The 24,448-nt window shown below is 41.5% G+C and overlaps 1 protein-coding gene across 2 annotated transcripts in view; it reads right to left on the bottom strand.

Moving 5' to 3' along the window:
- Positions 1 to 13,370, bottom strand: part of RASSF7 (Ras association domain family member 7) — a 132,651-nt gene extending 119,281 nt beyond the window's left edge. For both annotated transcript variants that reach the window (XM_072985605.2, XM_078383653.1), the window contains exon 1: positions 6,421 to 13,370. The gene's annotated coding sequence lies outside the window, so the exon portion shown is untranslated. The remainder of the gene's footprint in view (positions 1 to 6,420) is intronic.
- Positions 13,371 to 24,448: the final 11,078 nt, after the last annotated feature.

Below are 24,448 nucleotides of genomic sequence, written 5' to 3'. Positions count from 1 at the left end.
TGAAACAAGCGATAATGCTAGAAGATGATATTCCTGAATCTGAATGCACTCAAACAGCTATTGGGGAAGAACAAAGGACAAGTATGAATAGAACTGTCACTAATAATGCAACTGGATTACAGCCAAAAGAAGAATATCTAGTTGCCAACATGCAAATAAATGAAAGTCTGATGCTACCCAAAACACACAAATGGAATGTGAGAAGTATGAATCAAGGTAAACTTGAAACTGTAAAGCAAGCAATGGGATATTTAAACATTGCAGTACAGTACTTGGTGTCAGTGAACTAAATCGGGCTGAAATGGGACATTTTCTGTCAACTACTGTACAATGTATTTTATTCTGAAAATGATAAACTCAGAAGAAACCGAGTGGCTCTAATACTTGGTAAGATGTAACACAGGCTGTTAGAGGCTATAATGGAAGGTCTAAATGAATAATATTAATTTTAGAAAACCTGCCAACAAAACCATCATTCAAGTCTATGTTCCAGCTACAGACACTGAAGAAGAAATTGAAAGTTTCTATGAAAATATCTATGAGAAAACTGATCACACACCAAAACAAGACATGCTGACAATCATAGGTCATTGGGGAACATATTATCTAACCAAGATACAGTGGACCCTTGACTTACAGACGGCTTGACTTACAGACTTTTTGAATTACAGACTTCTCTGGCCGCAAAATTTAGGTTTGACTTGCAGACTGAGATTTGACTTACAGACCAGAAAAAAACCAAAATGTAACAAAAACGGCCTGTTACGGGATTAATTGGTTTTCAATGCACTGTAGGTCAATGGAGACTTGACTTACAGACTTTTTGACTTGAGAACCGCCTTCCAATACGGATTAAGTTCTCAAGTCAAGACCCCACTGTAAAATAAAGGGAAAGTGGAAGCAATACACTGAAGAACTATAAAGAAAAGAGAAAAGGATGACAAACTTATATATATAAGTCTTGTTTTATTAACATTTCAATGACCTTTACTTCCTTTTCTTCTCAATTAACATTCTTCTCCAACAGCACTATTATACTTTTATCTCACATATTACTCCACATTAATAAGCTTTATCACAAAGTGAGTAGAAGTCATCAATATCGTATACTGTATCATTAAACTCTGCTGCAGGGAGTTTGCTACTACTTTCCACACCAGTATTGCAGTAATTACTCATAAATTACTTGTAAAACTCATACCAACCAAACAGAATACAATATTGCAAATAACAATCTCCATTCCATCCAAATTAACAGAAGTTTACTTATGTACATTTATATATTTCATTACATAAATTGCAAGGAAATAAAATTATGGAAAAACTACTGTGGCACATTTTACAAATGTATATATTTAATGGCCCAGTGTACTTGTACAAAATTGCAGCATTAGGTAGGAAACTGTATGCTAAACAATCCAGTTGATCACTAAGGTATCAACATCAATTGATACCTTAGTGATCAACTGGATGTTGAAACTAAGGCAGTTTCAACACCATGTTTATTGCCTCACTGCAGCTGAGCTTCTAACAAAGCCTAAGCCTAAGTATGTCTCATTGAAACAATGACATACTGTACTATATCCATGCCTTCCCTTCTTCTGTTCTCTCCTATGTTCAATTTTAGATTGTAAGATCCTCAGAACAAGTACCAAACTGATTGAGTTTTACAGTGGAAGGGTCAAGATCATGAAGCTGATTACAGTCAGACCTTTTTTTGCATTGCATTAGTGCACTTGACCCCATTTCTCTTTGCCTCAACCCCATATATGTGCATGTGTAAAGAAGTCTAAAGACTGCAGCCTTTGAACAACTGCATATCCAAAGCTGATTCTGAAGAACAACCAATAGAGGATTTCATGCCAATAGCAGATTTCAAAACTGGCTTAAATATATACATTTAGAAAGAAAGCAATGCCTCTGGAAATGTTCACAAACACATTTATAAAAATGCCAGAACCAATCTAGAATGTAAAAATCAGCATGTATTATTTGTCTTCCCTTACTTTGGGTGGTGAGCTTCAGCTTTTCTCCACCTGAAGCTCATCACCCAAAGTAAGGGAAGACAAATAATACATACTGATTTTTTCATTCTAGGTTGTTTCTGGCATTTTTATAAATGTGTTTGTGAACATTTCCAGAGGCATTGCTTTCGTTCTAAAGCTTGTCTGCAATTCAGTAATACAACTTCACATTTGAAGACCTTTTTCCTGCAATTAATGCTCATATTTCTACAAGGCAGCCGCTCCCAGCCCTACTTCAGAATGTACTGTTCTCCTTAGCTAGCAATTCTTGTCCTTGATTTAACTGAGCAGTCATTTCCCCCACCCGTTCACCCTTGAGGCAGAACAGAAGACAGCTTTGTGCTGACAAGTTTCCCTCTACTACTAGAGGTGGGAGATGCCACTGACTCCGTTAAACTGTTGCAATTTAACAGCTCTGGATCAATGCCAGGCTATTTTATTCTCTTAACACCAACAGTAGAATAAAAGCAAATATATTTCTGAAACTCTGCCTTTTGAAATACTGTAGAGGATCTATTTAGCTCTCATCTGTTACAAAATTTCATGAAAATCATTTTCTGTCAGCAAGGGACCCTGCTGGTTCCTCTTGCTGGCTATTTGGGATATCATGGTGTGCCGTATCCCAGAACTACACACAAGGCTGCAATATTATTGGTGCCCAGCAGCGCACCAATATATTGTGCATTAGCAGTATTCAACATTCCATAAGGCAAAAAAATAAGGGAGTGCTCCAAACAAAAAATTGTTAACTATGAAACTGGACCTCAAATCAGTACCAAATTTGGCATGGATGTAGCAGAACGTGTGCTCTTGCTCTGTGCTACATTTGGTGATACTTGGGCAAAGGATTTTTGAGTTGTGATTTTTTTAAAAAACAACAGCATTGTTTTATTCTCATGCAGAAACATAACTTCTGAGAATTGCAAAGGATTTATTAGCATAGCATAGCATTCTGGCCAATCATAATGTGTCTCTAGTAAGCCCAAAGAGCAGGTATCTGTCATTTTTAACCCTGCTATGGCCTTCAGAATAAAAGAAAGAAGACGTGGTGTGGTGAAGGAGAGTCTCCCATTATGCAGAGTTATGGGCAGAGCTTGGGGGAAATTGCTCCCAGAATTCCCCTTCCACCATAGTTAACATTAGGCTTTTATTCAGAAATATATCCTCTTTGGATACTCAGTGTGGCGTAGTAGGCAGAATAGACTGAAGAGGTCTGGATTTGAATCCTCGTTCAGCCATGGAAATTCACTGGGACGTGAAACTGGTAAAACTTACCAGTTCACTTACCTTGAAAGCCTTATTAGAATCACTTTAAGTTGATTCCAACTTAAGATTTTTATAAGGTTTGGCTGATCCATTCAAAAACTGATTCAGTGATCTAATATAGTAGGGGTAGCAGTTGAATACAGAATGGTGTCCCCAGATTTGCTACCCTGCTGGTCCCTCTACTGCCTCCTCCAGATTCTGTAAGTATCTCCCACAGGAAGCCAGGCTGGCCCCATCTTTCCTGTCCTTACGTAAGCAGGCTGTGTATGTTTTTTTAGTATTGTATTCATTGATCCTCTAGTATTATACACTCATTGTTAATAATCTTAACTGCTGTTTTTAAATTGTTGTAAGCCACTTTGGGTCTTTTTCAAGGACAAAGGGAGGTTAAAAATATTTTAAATAAATAACTAAATAAATTAACTTCGTTCCTTCCTTCCTTCCTTCCTTTAGCTTTGTGACTGGTGATGATTCTCAAAGTAAATTTTACCCGGTTTACTTGCAAAGTAAAAAGGAACTCCTGGAAGATCTTAAAAAGTGGATGGAGTTGTGTGTCATCGGCATACTGGTGATACCAGACCACAAAATTCAGGACAGCCTCTTTCAGGTTTTTCACATATATGTGAAATAGTATAGAGAATCATGGAATTCTCCACAGGCTGTTGGCCAACATGTTGAACATGGTTTTCCCAGCACCACTACCATTCACTAAGGGAAAATCCCAGAAACTGACTCCTTTTTTCATCAGTTCACCACTTCTCACCCAAACACAAAGCAACTGTCAGGGTTGTTTTTCAATAAGTGTGAATGGTAGTGAGCAGAAGAAAATATCCTGTAGACCATCTTGACTGCTGCCATTGGTGTTGTCAACATTCAGGCTGCCCTTTGCCATGCAAAGCTTGGCATCCTTTTACCTGCTGGCAGTGTGGGCCCAATATTGTGCAGCAATATTGGGCCATTTCCTGGCCTTTTGAATCATGGGTACAGAAGCACAATATCCCACATTCAGAAACCGGAGGTTTTTAGAAGAACTGAATACTATTAAGTCTACTGATCTTGAAACAAAAACTGTGTAACTGCTACTGAATGCAGTAAAATTACTCATAGATAAATATAGATAGGTGGTGTAAGTAATATTAAAAATAAGTGAGACTTGCTTTCAAGGAGATTCAGAACATGTTTACAGTACTTAGAAATAAATGAAAATGCAGCTGTAGAGTCCATCACGACAGAAGATTCACATTTACTTTTCCTTTTTTTTTCCAGATACAACATAGCTGGGGAAGGTATCTGTTTTTCCATTATATGGAACAAGCAGGTAAGGACAGCAGAGCATCCTCTCTCTCCCGCCTTACTGTACAGTGGGGTCTTGACTTAAGAACGGCTCGAGTTAAGAACATTTTGACTTAAGAACCGCTCTCATAGGAAAATATTGACTTGACTTAAGTACTTAGATTTGAGTTAAGAACTGAAAAAAACCCACGTGGGAGGCAGGGAAAGTGCAAAAAGTGAACTTTCAGTTCACTGTTGGCCAGTGAAAAGGGTGCCTGTCTGTTTCCTCGCTCCTCCCAGCGTTTAGAGAGTGGATTGGGAGTCTTCAGAATGCCTGGACTGTATTTTCCCTGCCTTCCCTGAACCTTTCTTGACCTAAGAAAAAAAGAAACAAAATATCCCCCTCTAGTGGTCGAAGGCAGTATAGCGGCTTCCCATTAGTTTCTATGGACGGAAAAGAGCAGATACGGATCAAATGGTTTTCAATGCATTCCTATGGGAAATGCAGATTTGACTTGAGAACTTTTTGACTTGAGAACCGCCTTCCAATACGGATTAAGTTCTCAAGTCAAGACCCCACTGTATCTTGCTGTGTTCCATTTGTGAAAACATTTTTCTTTCAGCCCAGTTTTGATACTAGATGTGTGTGAGGCTAAAGAGAGATGTGTTTGAAGCTATGAAAGATAGAGAGCTAACATGGGAAATGGTAATGCTGTCTCATCCCTTAGGACAAGTGACCCTAACTCAGGCCACAGGTATGAGCATACTTCTGCCTGCCTGCTTACCAGAAGCAGAGTAAGGATCCAGCCATGTTCTCCTTCTGCTAGGGGTCTGTGTGAAAGCTTGCTCGCTTGCTTGTTTGCATGTTATGCACACACACACATAAGGGCACATATGTCTGTCTGTCTGTCTGTCTGTCTGTCTGTCTGTCTGTCTGTCTGTCTGTATGTATGTATGTATGTATGTATGTATGTATGGGTATTCATTTTTGTCCTGAGTCTGTCTGCTACCCTTGGCTGCAGTGCTGTGCCAGTTGCACTCTGAAGATGGACAGGCTTCCCTCAAGGAAGGAAGGAAGGCCCTATACGTTAATAATGAAATGTATACATAAATATATACTGCTGCTCTATCATTCTCATTTAGATGCCAGAATTTCTAAGTACAGTATACTGATTTCCAGCAAATCAGAGAGATACTCTGAAAAACAAGTGTTGTATTCCATATAGCTGTGACCATAATCATAACTATACATGCTCAGAATCAAGTTTAGCTTTAAAAAGGTGTTACTTTCAGGTTAAATATAAGTACTTCAGATCTGGATCTATATTAAACACCTTTAAGTTATTTCTAAAGCCACTTGTGAAAATCAATGTAGCTGAGAAATACTCTAGTGTTCAATCATTTATATAGAACATACAGTCTGAAATCTAATCCACCTGTTTTATTTCTGATATACAGTAAGATATATAATTCTGGAAGCAAGCTCATGGTTGTCTCATTTTATAGATGGGCATGTCAGTCAATCTTTATTTGTCATCTCCGACCCAATAGGATACATATATGTAATATTTAAAATAGATGTAAGCAATTAAAAAATTTCAAGATAGCATGTGCAAAGTAGCCCTCTGACTTAACAAATATTTTCACAGGTGCAATTTCCAAGGATATATACCAGTGCCTTGGAAAACTTTGCACAGAAAAACCAAGACGGCTAATTCTAATGCTCTAAGCATGAGATTCAAGATTTGACACTACATTTCACTTGAAAATACATTTAAGCAGAAATACACAAATTTGCTTATGAAAGTTTGACTAGGAAGAAGGGGAAAAAACCACAACCTAAACAGCCTATACTTACCTGAAGAAAGTCGTGTTGCCTGCTATGCATCTGTTGCTGATCTTTCTTCTGCCCGTCCTGCACTTCTCTGAGAGGCCCAGAAAGTATGGCTGACCTGCTTCTCGTTGCCACGGACACCTAGGCTTTCAAAAAAGGAGCCAGTGACCAATCAGACCCCAGGGCTCAAACAGCACTCAGCCTTAGGTCATGTGACGCTTCCTCAGTGTCTGTGTGAATGAAAAGCACGACAATATCCATAAGGACCCAAGGGAGCTTTCTTTGTATGAGTTCAACACTTCCCTCCTCCCGCCACATTCCCTCATTACAGAAATCCTACTTAAGCTGTGCCACAAAGCCACAAGTTGGGGAGAAGGGGGAGAGATACAAAACACGCTGACAAGAGAACTGATATGGTGGCTGAGTCAATATACTAACTGAATGTGCTTTGTGCAACTTCCCAAAATCTGATTTTAAAACTTTATCCTCCATCCTCCCTCTTTACTTCACATCAGTTCACGTCTGCCTCTAACTGCTGCTTTCATGTGGAAAGTTACTGACTCAGCTAACCTGACCAGAAAGGAGAGGGGAGGTGAGTCCTTGGGACTTTTTGTGCCATGAGTCAAAACTGCACTTTAGCTTTTGCACAACATACCCTCAAGCTGCTATTTCAAAGGGCAATAGCACAATTTCACAAATTTTTATACTCATGCCTCCTGGTCAGAAAGTACACCATACTTGAGGGGAAAAATAAGTTAAAAAAAAACCCATACTGGCTGAAATCCTGTTGTGGAACACCACATGTGCAATGGGAATAATAGCAACACCAAGTTAAAAGCTTCCTTTGGCAATTTGAGATGCATATGATTTCATTGCATTGTGTGTGTGAACCACAAGCAGTCCGAGATTGTCAAAGGAAACCTTTAATTAGAAGAAATGTATCACTGCTTATGATATCATTGTAATTGTACAATGTGTTAGGGGGAAAAAACACACACACAACAAGAAACCACAAAACAAATAGGTTGGAGCTCAGGATCTGAAGCCTCATCAGTCTCTGCTACAAACTAAAAAAAGGAGCAAAACACCCACTACAGGCAAGACATTAGTGTCTATGGGGTGTGGGCTGAACAAATCATAAACAATATTCAAATAGACACGAGCAATACATTGCCTTATTCTACACAACAAACTACAACACTGTTGGAGCGATAAAATTTCACTACAAATTGCTGTTTGGGTTCTGCAACAAGAGCACAACCTTGAGAGCAAGTTTGTGATGCATACACAATTAGCCATGAGAGAAAGGGCCCTAAACTCACTATATGCATCCAAGAAACAGCAGTGAACACCTACTGTATATCTGGTGTATATATTTCCCACCTTAGCACTAAGGCATATAATTAAATTGTATGGTTTCTTCTGGCAGAGAAGATACCTGTCTTGCTCTTGGGACAAGGCTGCAGTAGATATGCAATTAAACAGTTTGTCTGTTGCCACACTACATGACTTCTAATGCAAACACAGTGGGTGAATGCTAACAGGATTGTAGCTACAGTATACCTGGGTTGATGAGAAACAGGAGGAGGATGTCCATGAGCTTGTGGGAATGCCAATGAATGCCAAGGTACAAAAAAAAAAATTCAAAAGCCCTCACTACCACCACCATATCCCAAAAACGTAGCAAGAAGTAATGCTGACAACACACAGAAATAAATGTTACCACAGGAGAAGGAAAACAGATTGGAGCCAGGATGGGAGCAGGAGCACAATGCTTTCCTTAAATGGAATGGTTAACTGGAACTTGAAGAAGAACAACTTTTTAAGGAGGTAGGCTCCACTACAGCAGATTACAATCATATCAGAATGTAATTTATATATGGAATCTGTCCCAAATAATTGATCATTATGTTGATTGATACAGATCCTTCCAGGTGATTCAGTTCTCCAGGCACCAGAATTCTTTGCCAAAGTGCCTGATATAAATCCTCTTCACTTTTCTCCCTGCATTTGCAGCAGTTTTGTTTGCCCTACTGTTACAAGTCAATGGAGCTCCCACAGAAAATGTTCTGCCATCAGTCGAATAAAACCACCACCCCCCTCGCCTAGTGTGCCCTTTTTCTCTAAAATCCTACACTTTTCTTGCTTCGTATATCTCGGGGGGGGGGGACGCAATGGGATGGCCAAAACCAGGACAACGGCCAATGCCGCATCGGGTATAGGGGCATTTTCAGCAGTGCTTCGTGCTGTCTCACCAGCTAACCTTATTCCCTAATTTTTAAATCTTCCTCCTTCCCATGTCCTTTGACATGCATCACCACCACTTTAGTCAGCAAATGCACAGCTTCCAACAAACTCTTGACCTCCTCCAAATGTTTTATTTCCTCACCTTCCATTGTCACCAAAGTCCGTCAAAGGCATGGAGCACCCCAAATGCATAACAGGAGTCTGTATATATATTAACCTTCTGGCCCTTAGCCAAACATAGGGCTTGGGTCAGTGCTATTTATTAATTCACTTTTGGGGCTGAGGTGTGGGGGCCAAGGGCTCAGCTTTGATATTTTCCATAGCTGTTAGTACAGCATAAATGGCTATTTGCACATTACATATCAAGCTGCTACCATCAACAACAACAACAACAAAGAAAATCTAAATCTGGGTTACTCAAAGGAGAGTCCTTTGAATCTGATCAACTAGAAAATTGTGCCTCAATCATTTGCGGACAGTCATGGAGAATAGGATCATCCCCTACACGGGGCGTAGGGAGGAGGGTCACTGGATTAAGGCACGTGCTCATAACTAGCCAAAGTTCTGGGTTGTCTAGAAGCACTGCTTGATATTTGCTCAGTCGACATGAAATCCTATTTCAAAACACAGAATTACTGGACAACACCAAAAATCATTATGTTAGACTACACAAGGAAGCCAATGAAATCCACAAACACCAGCACAGCTTCAACAAAAAAGAAGAAAGTCTAAAACTCAACAAAGCCTGGCTCCCAGCACTGAAAAATGCACCCTGCAAAAAGCTCAATGAACTCTACCCAGCCACAAGGACCAGTGATCACTGCACACAAAAGACTAACAACACCCATCAATCACAGTGACAGATCATCTCCCCCCCATCACAACAATACACCCATAATAAAAAACACTCAGATCACCATTGTGACGGCTGCGATGATGTCACCTGCCTGTCATTGCTATGGCTGGAGTTCATCTGCCTATAGCAGGACAGGAGGTGGGATTTCAGAGGGAGGAGCTAAGGTATATAAAGGGGAGTGAATGATGTGTGAGTCAGATAGGGACTTGGTTAGGGTCTTGTTAGGGACTTAGGGCATGTGCAGGTTATGAGGTACTGTGTTAGTGAAGGTCTGTGTGTGAGAGTGTATGAGGGGATACTTTATTATATTGATTGCCTTTTTTAGTTAATACAGTGATTTACTATTACTTATGTTGTATCAATAAACAATCATTTTATTTTTAAAATCCATACTATTGTCTGAGGAGTCAGATATGTGTGTGGTTGGTGGCACCGTGTAAAGTGTGTATGTAAGAGTGACGTGACACCTCCTTTGTGATGTGAGATGAGGCTGTCACAACCATAGTCACCCAATCTCCTGAAAAGGACAAAAAGTGGATCCCACAACTACAAATACTCAACTATCGAACACACTACACCAGAACACAGACAGAGTTTTAACTCCTGTTCTCTGAAGTGTCAGAAAGTTCGCCTTTCCCCTCAGGCGGCCCCTCCATGTCGGCGGGAAATAACAAGGGTTGAGTCCTTATAACTTTAACAATCGAACTTTTATTACCACTTCCACTCTCCAGCACATCTTTCAACGGTTCCAACGGTTTACAACTGGGTGATAAACTCTCATTAACATGTTCTAAACTTAGAATGTAGTCCCAAGGAGTTAACGGCGCTGGCCCCCATAGGGTTTCTTGCAACCCCACTGAGGGGGTGGGGGACTCCTCATGGCACAAATTGTCCCACAGCATTTGTGCCATATCCACCCCCTCTCATCAGGACCCTCATCAAACTCTTCTCCAATCGTGTTCTCGCTGTAACTCTTCTTCCCACGGAGCCACGATCACTTTCCACTCTTTCGCTGGTCCATAAGGTGGTGGTTTTCTTTGAGTTGAGGGATTAGGCAAGAGTCCGCCCACTTGAAGGTTAGGGAAATCTCTTATTAAACCTTGGGTGCGGACCTTCTCAAAGGCTTGTCGTTTTTCTTCCCTCCTTTTTCTTTTGTACTCCTCCACCACAGCACTAAACCACACCACCCCTCCTTATCCTTATATCCCCCACCAACTGTCACCTCTGACTCCTCCCACTCCCCTTCAGCCAAACACACTTCCAGCTTTAACTCCCCTTCCTTATCTGTTAACCCTTTCCTCTCTTCTTTGTTACTTTCGCTGCTAGTCAGCTGTTCTTTCTTTTCATCATCTTTTTCCACTTTCGTCTCTGCGGATGGCACACTCTCTTTTTCTACACCTTCACATGAAGATGTCGGACACTGAGACTGGCAAAAAGGTTAGGAAGAAAAACGTTCAGAACATGGCCAAACAACCCAAAAAACCTACAACAACCAATGAGCTTGTTTGTTTAATCAACATTCTGTTCATACATATTATGTTGAAATCTAGCCTAGACCCGTAGTTGAGGCCATAATTTTGCTAAATCAGTCAAACACTAAAGTCAAATATTTGTATAGACTTATTGAGGTGGCCTGCATACTACACAAGGGATTACACTCCACACCTAAGTGACAGATTGAAGTGTCCTTCCTATTCAGCCCATGGGTCTTTAGTAGACATTACATAGTTGTTATTAACGCATTCTGTAAACATACAATATCTGCAAAGAGAGATTCTGTACCTTTTATAGAATAGTACTGGTGCTCTCCTTTCCAGTACACTAAGGAGACCTGGGTTCAAATCCCACAAAGCCATGGAAATTAATGAGGTGTGTGGGGAACTGGTTAAATCATTATTTAAATACTGTATCTCACTTGCCTTGCAAGTCCTATTAGAGTAACTGTTAGTCACTTCCAACTTGACATCATGTAACATACAGTGCAAAAACCCCTCTATATAATATATTGTGTATCAAATTACATATTAGTTGTACATGTAACTCTTCTTCCATTTTAAAAAAATCAAAATTAGTCTCTCAGATTGTGAGTTTCAACAGAGGACATGAAAGTCACATTTATTTCTGATCACTTAGCTCCATTGCAAGTCATAAACACATCCTGCCACAACATGCAAAGTAAAAAGCAACAGAGAGGAGGAATTTTTAAACAAGGAAATTTATCAGCAGAACACCAAATGTTAACTAGTCCGTTTTCCTGTTGAAACTTGCCGCTTCCAAAGCAGCTTTTATTGTTTCTTTCTTTTAAAACTATCAATAACCAAACTGAGAGAAAGGGAAAAAGCATACAGCTGTGTTCAATACTGTATGTAGTTTGACCCCAACTGCAATGTATAAAAAAATCTTTAAAAGTGAGTTTCGCCCACAAACTGGGAAGTTGATTATTATGACTTGTTTAGAAATATGTCTTATATGTCTTTTTCGGCTGAACCTGTTTGGCTGGCTGATACCAGCTTGTCTCGGGCAGTATTGTCCATACAAATGTCTGTCTTGACAGACAGTTCTTAAAACTCATTTGATTCAAGAAGCCAGAGTCCAGTTTTCTGATTAATCATTTGCCACATTCCATCAAATATAGGAAAGGGTACTGATCACTATCAGATATTTTATCCTTTTATTTGACTTGTTGAGTATGTGTGTTGTAGTTGATAGACCAGGACCCAGGAGACCTGGGTTCAAACCTCCCTTGGACACAGAAACTCCTTATGGATTTGTAATGGTAAAATCACTTCTTAAGTGTCTCACATATGTTGAATAGCCTATGGGAGTCGCTATATGTCAGATGCAACATATTTTTACACTCAGACACATACATATGTATATATTTACATCTCATGACTCAAAATAGATTATGTTGAGACTATTTACATTTTTACATTTCCTGATTTATGTTTAGGTCTCCTAATTTTTTTTTAATCCCACATCCTAGTTATCAAGATATGCTTGCTGATTAATTAACACTTTCAATTAACACTTTCCACTAAATCCAACCACATAGTTGTCAAAAGCTGCAAATTAGAATTAATTTCACTTAAAGGGAGTGGCTACTGTACCCTTTATTTTCTAGTCATTATGACTACGCTTTGATTGTAGATATCCAAGTACAGGTACCATAAAGTACCTATATATAGCTTCTACTGACTTGACAAAATTGTCTTCCACCCATATGAAACCATGCTGTTACTTCACTTAGGTTTGTCTGTATGTGTGGTCTGAGATTAAAAATAAATAAATGAGATAATTAATTACCTCCTACAAATCAAGGTGTGGAAGATGGTGCGGCTAAAAAATATTGTAAATAAATAAATAAATAAATATTCAGTTCAATAACTGAAAGGGAGCTATGGAAAGGATATTGTATGTAAATACCAGGCAACCACATGTAAATATCAGGTGACCATAGAAGAGGTTTTGAGATGACCAAAGTTACAAAATCCAAAGAGCAAGAGAAGGGGAAAGAGAAACCACCTTAGAGTCTGGCTACATGGGCATTTAGCCTGCTGCTCAATGTACTGCAGGGATAGGCTGGTTCACTCCAACAGGCAACATCTTTTGTTGGAGCAAACCAGCCCAACCCTAGAGTGTTGCTACTTGAATCTTTCTGGCCCCTAGCAGGGGCTTCTACTTTTTTGGTGCAGGTAGGATTGCACTGTTTTGGTCCATTTCCAGTGTGTGTGATCACTGGAAACAAAACAAAGTAAGACTTCCTCTTTTAATTTGCCAATATTGTGAAGAGAGTCACTTCACAATTTTAGCAAATTGAACACTTCCTCTAAGGACCAAAGAAGTGGGGGGAAATGAAGTGTGTATTAGAACCACACTTTATTGTATTACTTTTTAATGTTGTTAGCCGCCTAGAGTGGTCCTGACACAACCAGATAGGTGGGATATAAATAAATAAATAAATAAATAAATAAATAAATAAATAAATAAATAAATAAATAAATAAATAAATAAATAAATAAATAAACCACCCATGTAACTAAAAAATTTCGTAAGTTGAAGCACCATTTCCCATAGGAATGCACTGAAAACCGATTAATCCGTTCCAGCCAAAGAAAAAAATCCCAGGTTTCCAAAGCTGCACCTGCTGCCCTCTGCCTCCGGTCCCCACGGGGATGGGAGGCATAGGGCAGAGGAGGGGGTTTGGACGCCCGGGAAGCTGGCACCCGGCGCGGTGGTCAGGGCGGTGTTGGAAGCCCGGGAGGCTGAGCCTCCCTTTTCCTAACCATGGGGGCGAAGAAGCAGCCTCTTCACCACCAACGGTTTCAATTCCCCGCCTTTTTCTGTTCATAAATGGAAACTCCGGCAGTCGAAGCAAAATTTTGCAGCCGGAGCTTTTCGTAACTCAAAATAGGGATGTAGGGACGTTCATAAGTCGAGGCCCCACTGTACCGAATGCTGTTATCTTTGCAGTCAGGGGTGTTGTCATGTGCATGAACAAGCCTATGTATTACTGACCTCCAATAGCCCTGCTCAAATTATGTCTTCCTTCCTATGTCATTTCATCCCATATTTGTTTTCCTTCATAGCTTGCCACTTCCAGCTTTTCCCAGCATTACTGTGTCTTACAGTGAAACTTATTTATATGACATTATATGACAAAAGTACAATAGCCTGGCCATGACATCACATGACGGGAACATCATGCTCTGCTCCTGCCCCCATTCCATGGTCATGAATTTATGGATATGCAGTTTTAGGTTAAAAACACTCCTCCACATGTGTGAACAGAATTGCAAAGGAAAGGAAAGGAAAGGAAAGGAAAGGAAAGGAAAGGAAAGGAAAGGAAAGGAAAGGAAAGGAAAGGAAAGGAAAGGATCGATGTAACTATTAGAGAGGGGACTTTTTTGGGGGGAAATAACTCCCACTCCTATAATTTGGTGGGAATCTCCCATGCCAAATGGGATGAGGACCCATTGAAGAGTATATGGAGACTGCCTCCATAAGGATGTGTTCCCCCATGCACCGTTGCAAATCACAAGCAATGGTTATGACACGAAGTGGGGGCCTTTTAGAGGCATGAAGAAACAGTGTGGGAACATCATGGAGGTAAAACGGATGCTCTACCACCTGCCATTTAATGGCTTCCCATCTCATAATTCAGCCAAGGGTTTCCACTGAATGATCAGATTTGGAATTCTTTTTTTCCTGAAAGTCCCAGCCCTAGTATCTATAGTACAACAGAATAAGAAACAGGAATTGGCTGGCATCTGAATCAGATTAAACAGACTTATTTCTAGCAGTCCTCTATGAAGTGTTTGCTGATCTAAATCTTTGTTTTGCAACATGACCTTCATCCACAGCAAGGAGGCTCCTGCAGAAAAGAACCCGGAGGCTGATACTGCAAAAGAGAGGGCCAATGCTTCGCAAGCCTTCTCTAACACCCACTCAGGTTGGGTTTCCTTTGAACTGGAGATTTCCTTTTTGCAACAGCTGCACAATTAAATATATATATAAGCATGCCATCAGTGGAGGCAAAAAGTAGAGATTTCTTCATGGCTGCTAATCTACAATCCCACATCAGTTTACTGGAGAAAGGCCATGAACTCAGAGATGAATGTAACTTGCTCACAGATCTGTTTCAATATCAATCAGTTCTACATTCCCAACTGCTGTTTTTACACATACTCCTTTTATGTCAGTTCCTCCTTCAGTTCAGGATAGCAAGAGGGAGACTTTCTTCCTGCAAGCCTTATTTCCTCCAAAATAGTGAAGAAAATCCTCCAAACATCAGGGATCCCTGTTAGCGGCTGCCTCAAACATTTAGAAAAGAAGCTGGCATTCTACACAAACTTGTACCTAAAAATACTTAAGTATTACTGGCATAGGACACTTCCTGTGGTGAACTTTCAGAGGGACAAATGGGCCTGCTGTGAGTTTGTGCCACCTTCCACCTAGCTGTTCAGCAGCCTGCATCCAACAGCCCTGTTGCCTTTTCCAACTTCTACTTCTTCAGAATCATGCCTCCATCACATGGCCCACAGTTATGTCCGTATGTGTAAAGAAGCTAGCTAGGTGACAAAGAACAGCAGCAGCAGCCATGGTATTGCGTAGTGTCATATTTTAGAAAACATACCGCACACACCATATAATTATAAAATTTGCATAAAATGTATGTAATTCTAGGAAAGGCTGGGTGTTATGGAGCTGCCATAATGATAAAGCTTATCAGCAAGTGTTAAGTGATGAAGCTTGAAGTCTAGTAGCCTTTTTAATGGGAGGTTGTTTGATGTGATTTGCTCAGTATCCCTAAGATTCTTTTCTCACAGTGATAATCACAACCTCACATATCTAGAGAAAGTGTAGTTCATTATTATCTGAATGCATATTCAATGAGAAATGTAACCCAAGCCCACTACATGCTGTCGTAACAGACAGATGCTGACAGGGTAACTAACTTTCAGCCTTTGGTGTGGCAAGCTGGAGGTTTTACAAGCAGACCTAAAGGCTGCAATGTGTGTGGGTTTCCCTTTTGTTTTTCTTACTCTGCAAAACAAGCTCATGAGCATCTGCTTCACGCTGCACTGCTCCAGCTTGAAGGGGTGTGGCCATTGTTCATAGAAATACTTTTGAGGTTTTTAGGCCCTATGCTGTGGCGACGCCGGATCTGGAGGCCCTTCACATGTTGATTGGGACCAAGGATGGTATTGGGATCTTGCTGGTATACCGTGCTCCCCGTGATCCAGCCATCTCCTTACCTGAGCTGGCGGACTTTGTCTCGGTGGCTCTGTTGGGATCCCCAAGGCTATTGGTCTTGGGTGATTTCAACATCCATGTGGAGGTGGAGGTTTCCAGACCGGCTCTTGAGTTCTTGGAAACCATGGCTTCCTTGGACATGTTCCAACATGTTAAGGGCCCCACCCACATAGGTGGTCACATGCTAGACCGGATGTTCTCCACTAAGCAGAGTGAGTGTGGCCCAATGGAGACTATCCTTGGGTCAGTCCCCTTGTCATGGTCAGACCACCACCTAATAAAAGCCAGCCTCACAATGGCTCTCCCTCTCTGTGGGGAGCAGGGACCTATTTTAATGGTCTGACCTCGTAGGCTACTGGATCCTATAGGATTCCAGAATGCCATGCAAGGGATTCTGATTGATCTGGCTGGCCTGTTGAGGTTCTGGTTGACAGCTGGTTCACCACCACCACCAAGGCTGTGGACACGATCGCTCCTAAACACCCACTCCAGTGCAGAGCTCAACCTGCACATTGGTTTGACCAACAGCTGCAAGCTATGAAGCGGAACAGGAGAAGGCTGGAGAGCATTTGGAGGCAGAACCTGATGGAAAATAATCTAAAAGCTGCCAGGATCGCGTCTAACCCTTACCTTGTCAAGGTGAAGGTTGCCAGGAAAGTTTAATTTGCTGCCCAGATAAGTGAAACATCCAATCAGCAGGCGGAACTCTTCTGTATAGTACACAATCTATCCAAAATTGGTCATAATGACTGGCCTCCCCTTACCATCTCACCTGACCAATTTGCAGCATTTGTTAAATCTAAAGTGGAGGCCATCTGCCAGGACCTAACCCCCTATTTGAAAATAGTAGATTGAGCCGAGACATGCAGCGCATCATCATGTCCGATGAGAATTAAACTCAGTTTCACCTGGTGATTTCAGTAAAGGTGGACGAAGTGCTTGATCGCTGTCATCCCACCACCTCCTCCCTTGCCCCGCCTGGCTAATCAAAGCAGCCAGGCCTACAACAACGGAATGGGCCACTGCAATAATTAATGGGTCTCTCCACGGGGGCAAGCTTCCTCTTGCCCTCAAGGAGACACTCATTAGGCATCAGGAAGAAACTGAGCTTGGTGGTGAACCACATTGGCAACTATAGGTCCGTCGCCAATGTTTCTTTCCTTAGCAAGCTAGTAGAGAGAGTGGTGGCCAATCAGCTTCAGGCCCTTTTGGATGAAACCAGTGCCCTGGATCCATTCCAGTCAGGCTTCAGGCCACGCCACGGTATGGAAACGCATTGTTCACCCTGCTGGATGACCTATTGAGGGAGGCTGACGGGGGCAAAATGTCCTTGTTGGTTCTCCTCAACATCTCAGCCACCTTTGATACCATCGACCACGGTATCCTCCTGGGGAGGCTCTCCTAGTTGAGGATCAGTGGTCTGGCTCTTGCTTTGCTCTGGGACTTCTTGGAGGATTGTTCTCAGAGAGTCCAGTTTGGGGAGAATGTTTCAGCCCCGTGGCTCCTCAATTGTGGGGTCCCACAGGGTTCGATCATCTCTCCAATGCAGTTTAATATCTACATGAGGCCACTGGGGGCATTATCCAGGGGTGTGGTGCCTCATGTCATCAGTATGCTGATGACATTCAGCTCTACATCTCCTTTTTTCCATCAGCAGTGGATGCCGTTATGTCCCTTGAGCGCTGCCTGGTTGCTGTTTTGCAATGGATGCAGGAGAATGGACTGAGGCTGAACCTGGACAAGATGGAGGTCCTGAGGGTGGGTGCCCCTGTCATCAGTGGGAAGCTCCCTCTCTTTTGGGAGAGCGACTCTCACCACAAAGAATGTGGTCCGCAGCTTGGAGGTCCATCTTGACCTGGCGCTTGCCATGGAATCCCAGGTAACGTCTGTGGTCTGCACCACCCATTTACATGCCCAGCTGCGCACCTATCTTGATGTTGTGGCACTCACCACACTTGTCCATGTGCTCGTAGTCTCGAGATTAGACTACTGTAATGCACTCTATGTGGGACTTCCCTTGCAATTGATGCAGAAACTTCAAATGGTCCAGAACACGGAGGCCAGATTATTAACTGGGGTGAAAATTATCATTTTTCCCCATTCTGGCTGCCTTACACTGGTTACCCATTAGATTCGGCATCAATTTCAATGTGCTAATGATTACATATAAAGCCCTAAACAGTTTAGGACCTTGATACCTGTCAGACTGCTTCTTCCACCTAGTTCTACCTGTGTCACTTGTTCTAGCCAGGCTGGGCGGCTAAGGAACTTAACTCCGAGACAGGTACGGAAGGAAAAAATACTAGAAACCAGGCCTTCTCTGTGGTGGCCCCTTGCCTTTGGAACATCCCTCTCCCTGAGATCTGCCTGGCTCCCTCACTGGGAATGTTTAAGAATAAACTGAAGACCTGGCTCTTCAGGCAGGCCTTCCCTCCTGACATTACGTAATTTCTTCCCCTGTTTTTTCCATCTTGGATTATGTTTGTTTGTTTTAGGTTTTTTTAAAATGATGTTTTTAATTCTATTGCTTTTTGCATTGTAAACCACCCAGAGTAGATTTATCTAGATGGGTGATATAAAAGACAAATAAATAAATAAAATAAATAATAATAAATAATATTTAGCACAGCTGATATCCTTTATGCTTGTGCTTGTAAGTTTCAAGGCTTTAGGCCACTTATGCAAACCAGCCACTAGATCAGTGGTGTCAAACTGTGGCCCTCCAGATGTTCTTGGCCTTCAACTCCCAGAAATCCTGGCCAGCAGAGGTGGTGGTGAAGGCTTCTGGGAGTTGAAGTCCAAGAACATGTGGAGGGCCACAGTTCGACACCACTGCACTAGATCATTAAACATATCACAAATGGGGTAAATTACATTACTATCAATTTTTTTTGGTTAAATTTACTACCCTGTAATACATGTAAGCTCACCTCTGATTTCCTTGTTATTACTATAACTTGCTGTCAAGTTGCTTCCAACTTCCGGAGACCCTACAAATGATCAGTCTCCAAAAGGTTCTATCATTAACAGTTATGCTCAGGTCTTGCAAACTCAAGGCTGGAGTTCCTTTTTTGAGTTAATCTATCTCATGTTTGGTCTTCCTCTTTTTATGCTGCCTTCAACTTTTCCAAACATTTTAATCTTTTTCAGATAGTATCGTCTCACAACATACCCAAAGTATGTTTGCTTTAGTCTAGTTATTTTTACTTCTAGGGAAAGTTCAGGCTTAATTTGATCGACTACATGCTTATTAGTCTTTCTGGTGGCCCATGGTATCCATAAAGCTCCCCTCCTGCCCCACATGTTGAATGAAGTGTTATTCTTTTTCTTTTTTTTCCTAGATGGCTTTCATTGCCTGGCTTTCATACCTGTAGGTAGCAATCAGAAATACCATAGCACGGATGGCTCTCAGGGTGTTACATCTTCTATATTTGACTCACTATGCATCTCATTAAGTGGGCTGCAACCCATGAAAGCCTATGCTGTGGTAAATTTGTTGGGTTTCAAGTTGCCAAATGACTCCTCCTTCTTTTCAATGTTTTAAATTATTGGTAGTCCTTTTGTGATAAGCAGGACGAGAGCATAGAGGCTCCCGTCAGAGTGTTGTCCCCAAGTAAGATATCTAAAGAGGTGCAGACCACTCTGCCGCCAATCCCTCCAAGAAAGATACACCAGGGGATAGACACCCGGGAACTGGAAACAAATCTGCGGGGTCTGACTGTGGCAACGCAGACGGAGAGGGAATTGGCGGGAAAGGAGGAGAAGGGGAGGGCCGTAGTAGAGGCGGGAATGGGGATTATAAATAGGGACCATGACAACAAACTGGGGGGTTGGGAACTCATCTGGGTGGAAGATCCCTGGATGGGGAAATGGGAAAAGGTGAAGGTGCCTCGGGAAGAGGCAGATTACCATCGCAGGAGAGGTTTACCTCAGCGACCTTCATACTGGGGCGAATCTGAGGCCCAGGAGTGGAGGCGAAAGCTGAGAGAAGAGAAAGAGGTGATGGTCCGAGGAGCCGAGGCACGTCGGGCATGGCGAGCGGAGGAAGCACAGAGGAAGATGCACCTCTGGGACCGTGGGGACATTTTATGGGAGAAGGAGATCCAATATGGGGTGAAGATGGAAATGATGAGACACTACTGCTACCGAAAGAAAGAGGTACAGAAGTTGAGGCTCCCAGTTATGACCCGTTTGTCCCTGGACCCTGGGAAGTTAAGTCCTTGAACCCGTTTGATACTGAATTATGGTTGCCCCTGCAAGGCCTGTTGATATTGCAGGAGAGGATGCAGACAGAACCATTGAGAGATGTCACACTGTTGTCAAGAGAAATAAACACAAGTTTAAATGTTAGATTAAAAATGTCTCCTGGTTTATTTGAGCAAAAGTTGGAGGCTAATAGCGAACCCTCACACCTTTCCATAAATTGACTTCAACTAGATCCAGCCTCATATATTACAAGGTTACATATCCTGCCATGACCACAGACACAAGAGAAATGGCCTTACTTCATTCATATGTGGGTTAAACTCTTTCTTACAAACATGTGTAGGCAGTAGTTAACCAAGAAGTCACCATAGATGGTTTGATCTGTTGGATATTATTATATATTCACATGCCACAGCTCCAGGGAAGGAAGGATTAAACCAGATAGCTAATGGAGACCGTCTATTGCCTGTTAGGCTCCTTCCTACTCTTCTGCCTTCTCCTTCTCCCTCTCTCTCTGTTTTTTAATACAGCAATGAGTTTCTTATGCCAGCTTCTGGAGACTCTTTCTTTTGTAAAGATGTCTCACCAGAAGGGCAATAAATTAACTACTTGAACTTGAGTTGAACCTATATGCATTTCTATGTTCATAAGCTGCCTGCAGCTGAAATCCTGTTTGGGTAAGTAAGGTTGATGGTGTCATAGTCACCATCAACCTTATTTCAGAAATTAAACATTTCCAACTACACTCCAATGGTCCCAAGGTTCCTGTGTAGTTCCCTTCATCGTTAGGAAGCTGTGGGCATTGCTGGATGGAAGGGGGAAGTCTTTTTTTGTTTCATTTTCAATGGGAATAGGAATTGAGATGGGAGTACAGGGGGTGGGGTGGGGAATAGCAAAGGATCAGGAAGGGGTAATATTTCAGAGAGCGAAAGAGTATTATTTTTTCCGGGGGGGGGTTTTCACATTTTTTCATGAATTACTGTATGCTTTATACTGTGGTATTTAGGAAGAGAAACATGAATTTCAAAGCTCTAATCCAAATACATACCATTTAGAAAATCCTACTGTTGCCACTAAATCCCGAAAACCACCACTAGATTCCACGAGTGGGACCTTCAGCAAAGTCATATATAAAGTAAGGAAGGTGGACTAATAGAGAGTCATGGTTAATTGGTACTATGGGTAATGGGGGGATATGGGGGGAAAGAGGGTGAAGGAGAACACAAAATGTACTGTTATCCAATCTGTTTGTTCATGTTGCGATATCAAGTTGACTTTTTGCCTTTCTACAATTTGATTGCCCTCCAGGTTTCAACTTACAGTTACATCTTAGTTTAATTCTGTTATTCAAGCACTATGTGGTGACTCAAGCCATTTATATAATAAATCCCATCGTTCAGTTGCTTTTTGTATTGGAGTCTTTCAACACTTCTGATAGAATATCCATTTCTGCTGCTTCCCATATCCCATAGCGAAAGAGTGTTCTTACATCCACTTACACAATTATGCTAAAAAGGAAGATCACAAAAAGAAACAATTTGGCAATTATTACCAGAGTATCTATAGTTACTAATCTCTCAATTCCCTTGGAACTTCACATTCTTCTTTTATCTATACCACTAGTCCCCAACCTTTTCCAAATGTGAACTGATTTAGCATGCGGGGGGGGGCAGGGTCCATGCGTATGGGGGCATGCGTGTGGGTGTCTGTGTGTGCGTGGGGATGGGGCACCCATGTGTGTGTGGGTGAGCGGGCGAGCTATCCATGCCTGCATGTGGGGAGGCCATGCATGTGTCCGTGCATGCATGAGTAGGGTGCGTATGCATCCATGTGTGTATCTGGGGGGACATAATTGCGTGGCTGGGGGTTGGGGGGGAGGAGATCCATCTCCGTGACCCGGTCCTACCAAGACCATGGCCCCATACTGGGCCACGGACCAGGGGTTGGGGACCCCAGATCTATACTTTCCAATCCATATTTCGAATCCAATTATAAAATTGTTCTCAGTTTTTGAGTCCTTTTTGATATGACCTTTCATTTAATGTTTCTGTTAGTACATCCATCTCCACCATTTCCAGTATCTTTTCTATCAGCTCCTGAAGAAATGGTACTTCTTTCTTTCAGTGTTTCCCATATACTATCCTGGCTGCAGTAACTACATGTATTATCAAATATTTCATTTTTAATCTACAATTTCAGGCATAATATTCAGTAAAAATGGTTTAAATGGTATCACACAAGATACAATTTTTGTAACATTTCATGTACTGATCTCCAATAGTTTTTGCTTTCCTACATGTCCACCAGATATGATAAAAGTACCCTCCTGCATTTCCAGCATTTGTTGGAGATATTTTCAGGCATTTTAGACAGTTTAGCTGGAGTCATATGCCCTCTATAAAACATCTTATATATATTTTCTTTAAAATTTACTGATTTTGTAAGTTTAATGTTATTCTGCCAAATTTGTGCTCACTGTTCTAAATCAATATTGTGACCAATGTTTTGTGCCCATTTTAGCATACAATCTTTCACCACTTCATCTTCCATTTTCATATTTAGGAGATATTCATACATTCTTTTAATTATTTTATCACTTGTCCCTAACAGTAATTTATTAAATGCTGTTTGTTTTTCAGAAAAGCCCCCTATTTTATCTTTTACATCCCTAGAGTCTAACTGTAATCTCGTCCATCAATCTAGAAAGATTTTCTGCTCCTCTAGCTCCTCTCTAGTCTTTAACACCCCATCTTTCTTAAGCAAATCTCTATACCTCAAAAGTTTTGTTAAGTCCATTAAGGTTGGCTGTATTTATGATATTTAGCTTTTTGGTACCATACAAAAGCATGCCATCCCAGGCTAAGACCATGTCCCTCCAATAAGGGGGAAGGGGGAAGTCTTCAATGACCAAAAATGGCCACAACTGGAATTATTTTACACATAGAGTAGCTGCTGTTTAGGAGTACTTCCAAATAACTGCTAGTTTTACAAAAACAAACAACAAACAGCTAAATCCATATGTTTAATATAATTCAGAAATGCTATGTATGTGTGGCAGAAGGAAGTTCATCCTTGTAGAAAAAAAATCCCACAAAAAGTTCTAAGCTGAGAACCCACACAGATCCAGTTGTTGGTTCAAATTTGTGGATCTTGTGCCTGCATGGAGCCATATCTAAAGGCTTCTACATCTGAATCACTTTTGGCAGGAGCTCCACCACCCCCCACTCCCCTCCTGTGCATGCTCAGGCAGATTGTAGCACCATTCTCATCAGCTTCATGTCCACTTGCAGTGAAAAAAGCAAATCAATATGAGAGAATGTGGGGAGGTGAGTGGCTTTATGCAATATCAGACACACAAAGAATTGCAGGTATAGGTAAGCAGCTTGTCCTCCTTCATGGTCTCTGTGAATCAAACACATGCATTAGTAACTATGTCACTTACCAGAGCAGGTGATTTCACACCAGGATGGAAGGCAAAATAGCACTCCGAAAGGATGCATCAGCCCACACCCACATGTCTAGCTAGCAGTCATTCACTGGCATAAACAAGTACAACCATGTTGCTGTTCCAGCACATGTCTACTAAGGGGACCTCTGAGAAAAGCAGCAGAAGAGGCCAAAAATCTCTTTGAATGAACAGCACTGGGTGGAGATATCCTGACTAACTAATGGGAGACAGAAATAGTATCTGTGATTGATTTTCGTGGAGCATTGAGATCAGATAGGAATGTTCTCTTGCCACCTTAGTAAGCAAGGAAGAGTTTGGGTAATTTCTGAAAACAATGTATCTTATTGATACAAAAAGCCAGAGTGCGACAAACGTCCAAAGAATGAAAGCAATATTCCAAGGAAAAGGACATATTTGTCGAAAACCTCAGTACTGTGTCCTGGCTGATGTGAAAATGGGGTGCCATTTTAATGGGAAAATACGAGCATGGTGAATCACCTTGTCCTTATGAAATATAGTAGAAAGTGTGTCTGACTGCA

Source organism: Pogona vitticeps, chromosome 1 (assembly GCF_051106095.1).
Source record: "Pogona vitticeps strain Pit_001003342236 chromosome 1, PviZW2.1, whole genome shotgun sequence".
In the NCBI taxonomy this organism is placed as follows: domain Eukaryota; kingdom Metazoa; phylum Chordata; class Lepidosauria; order Squamata; family Agamidae; genus Pogona; species Pogona vitticeps.
This window is presented reverse-complemented; position numbering and strand designations above follow the sequence as displayed.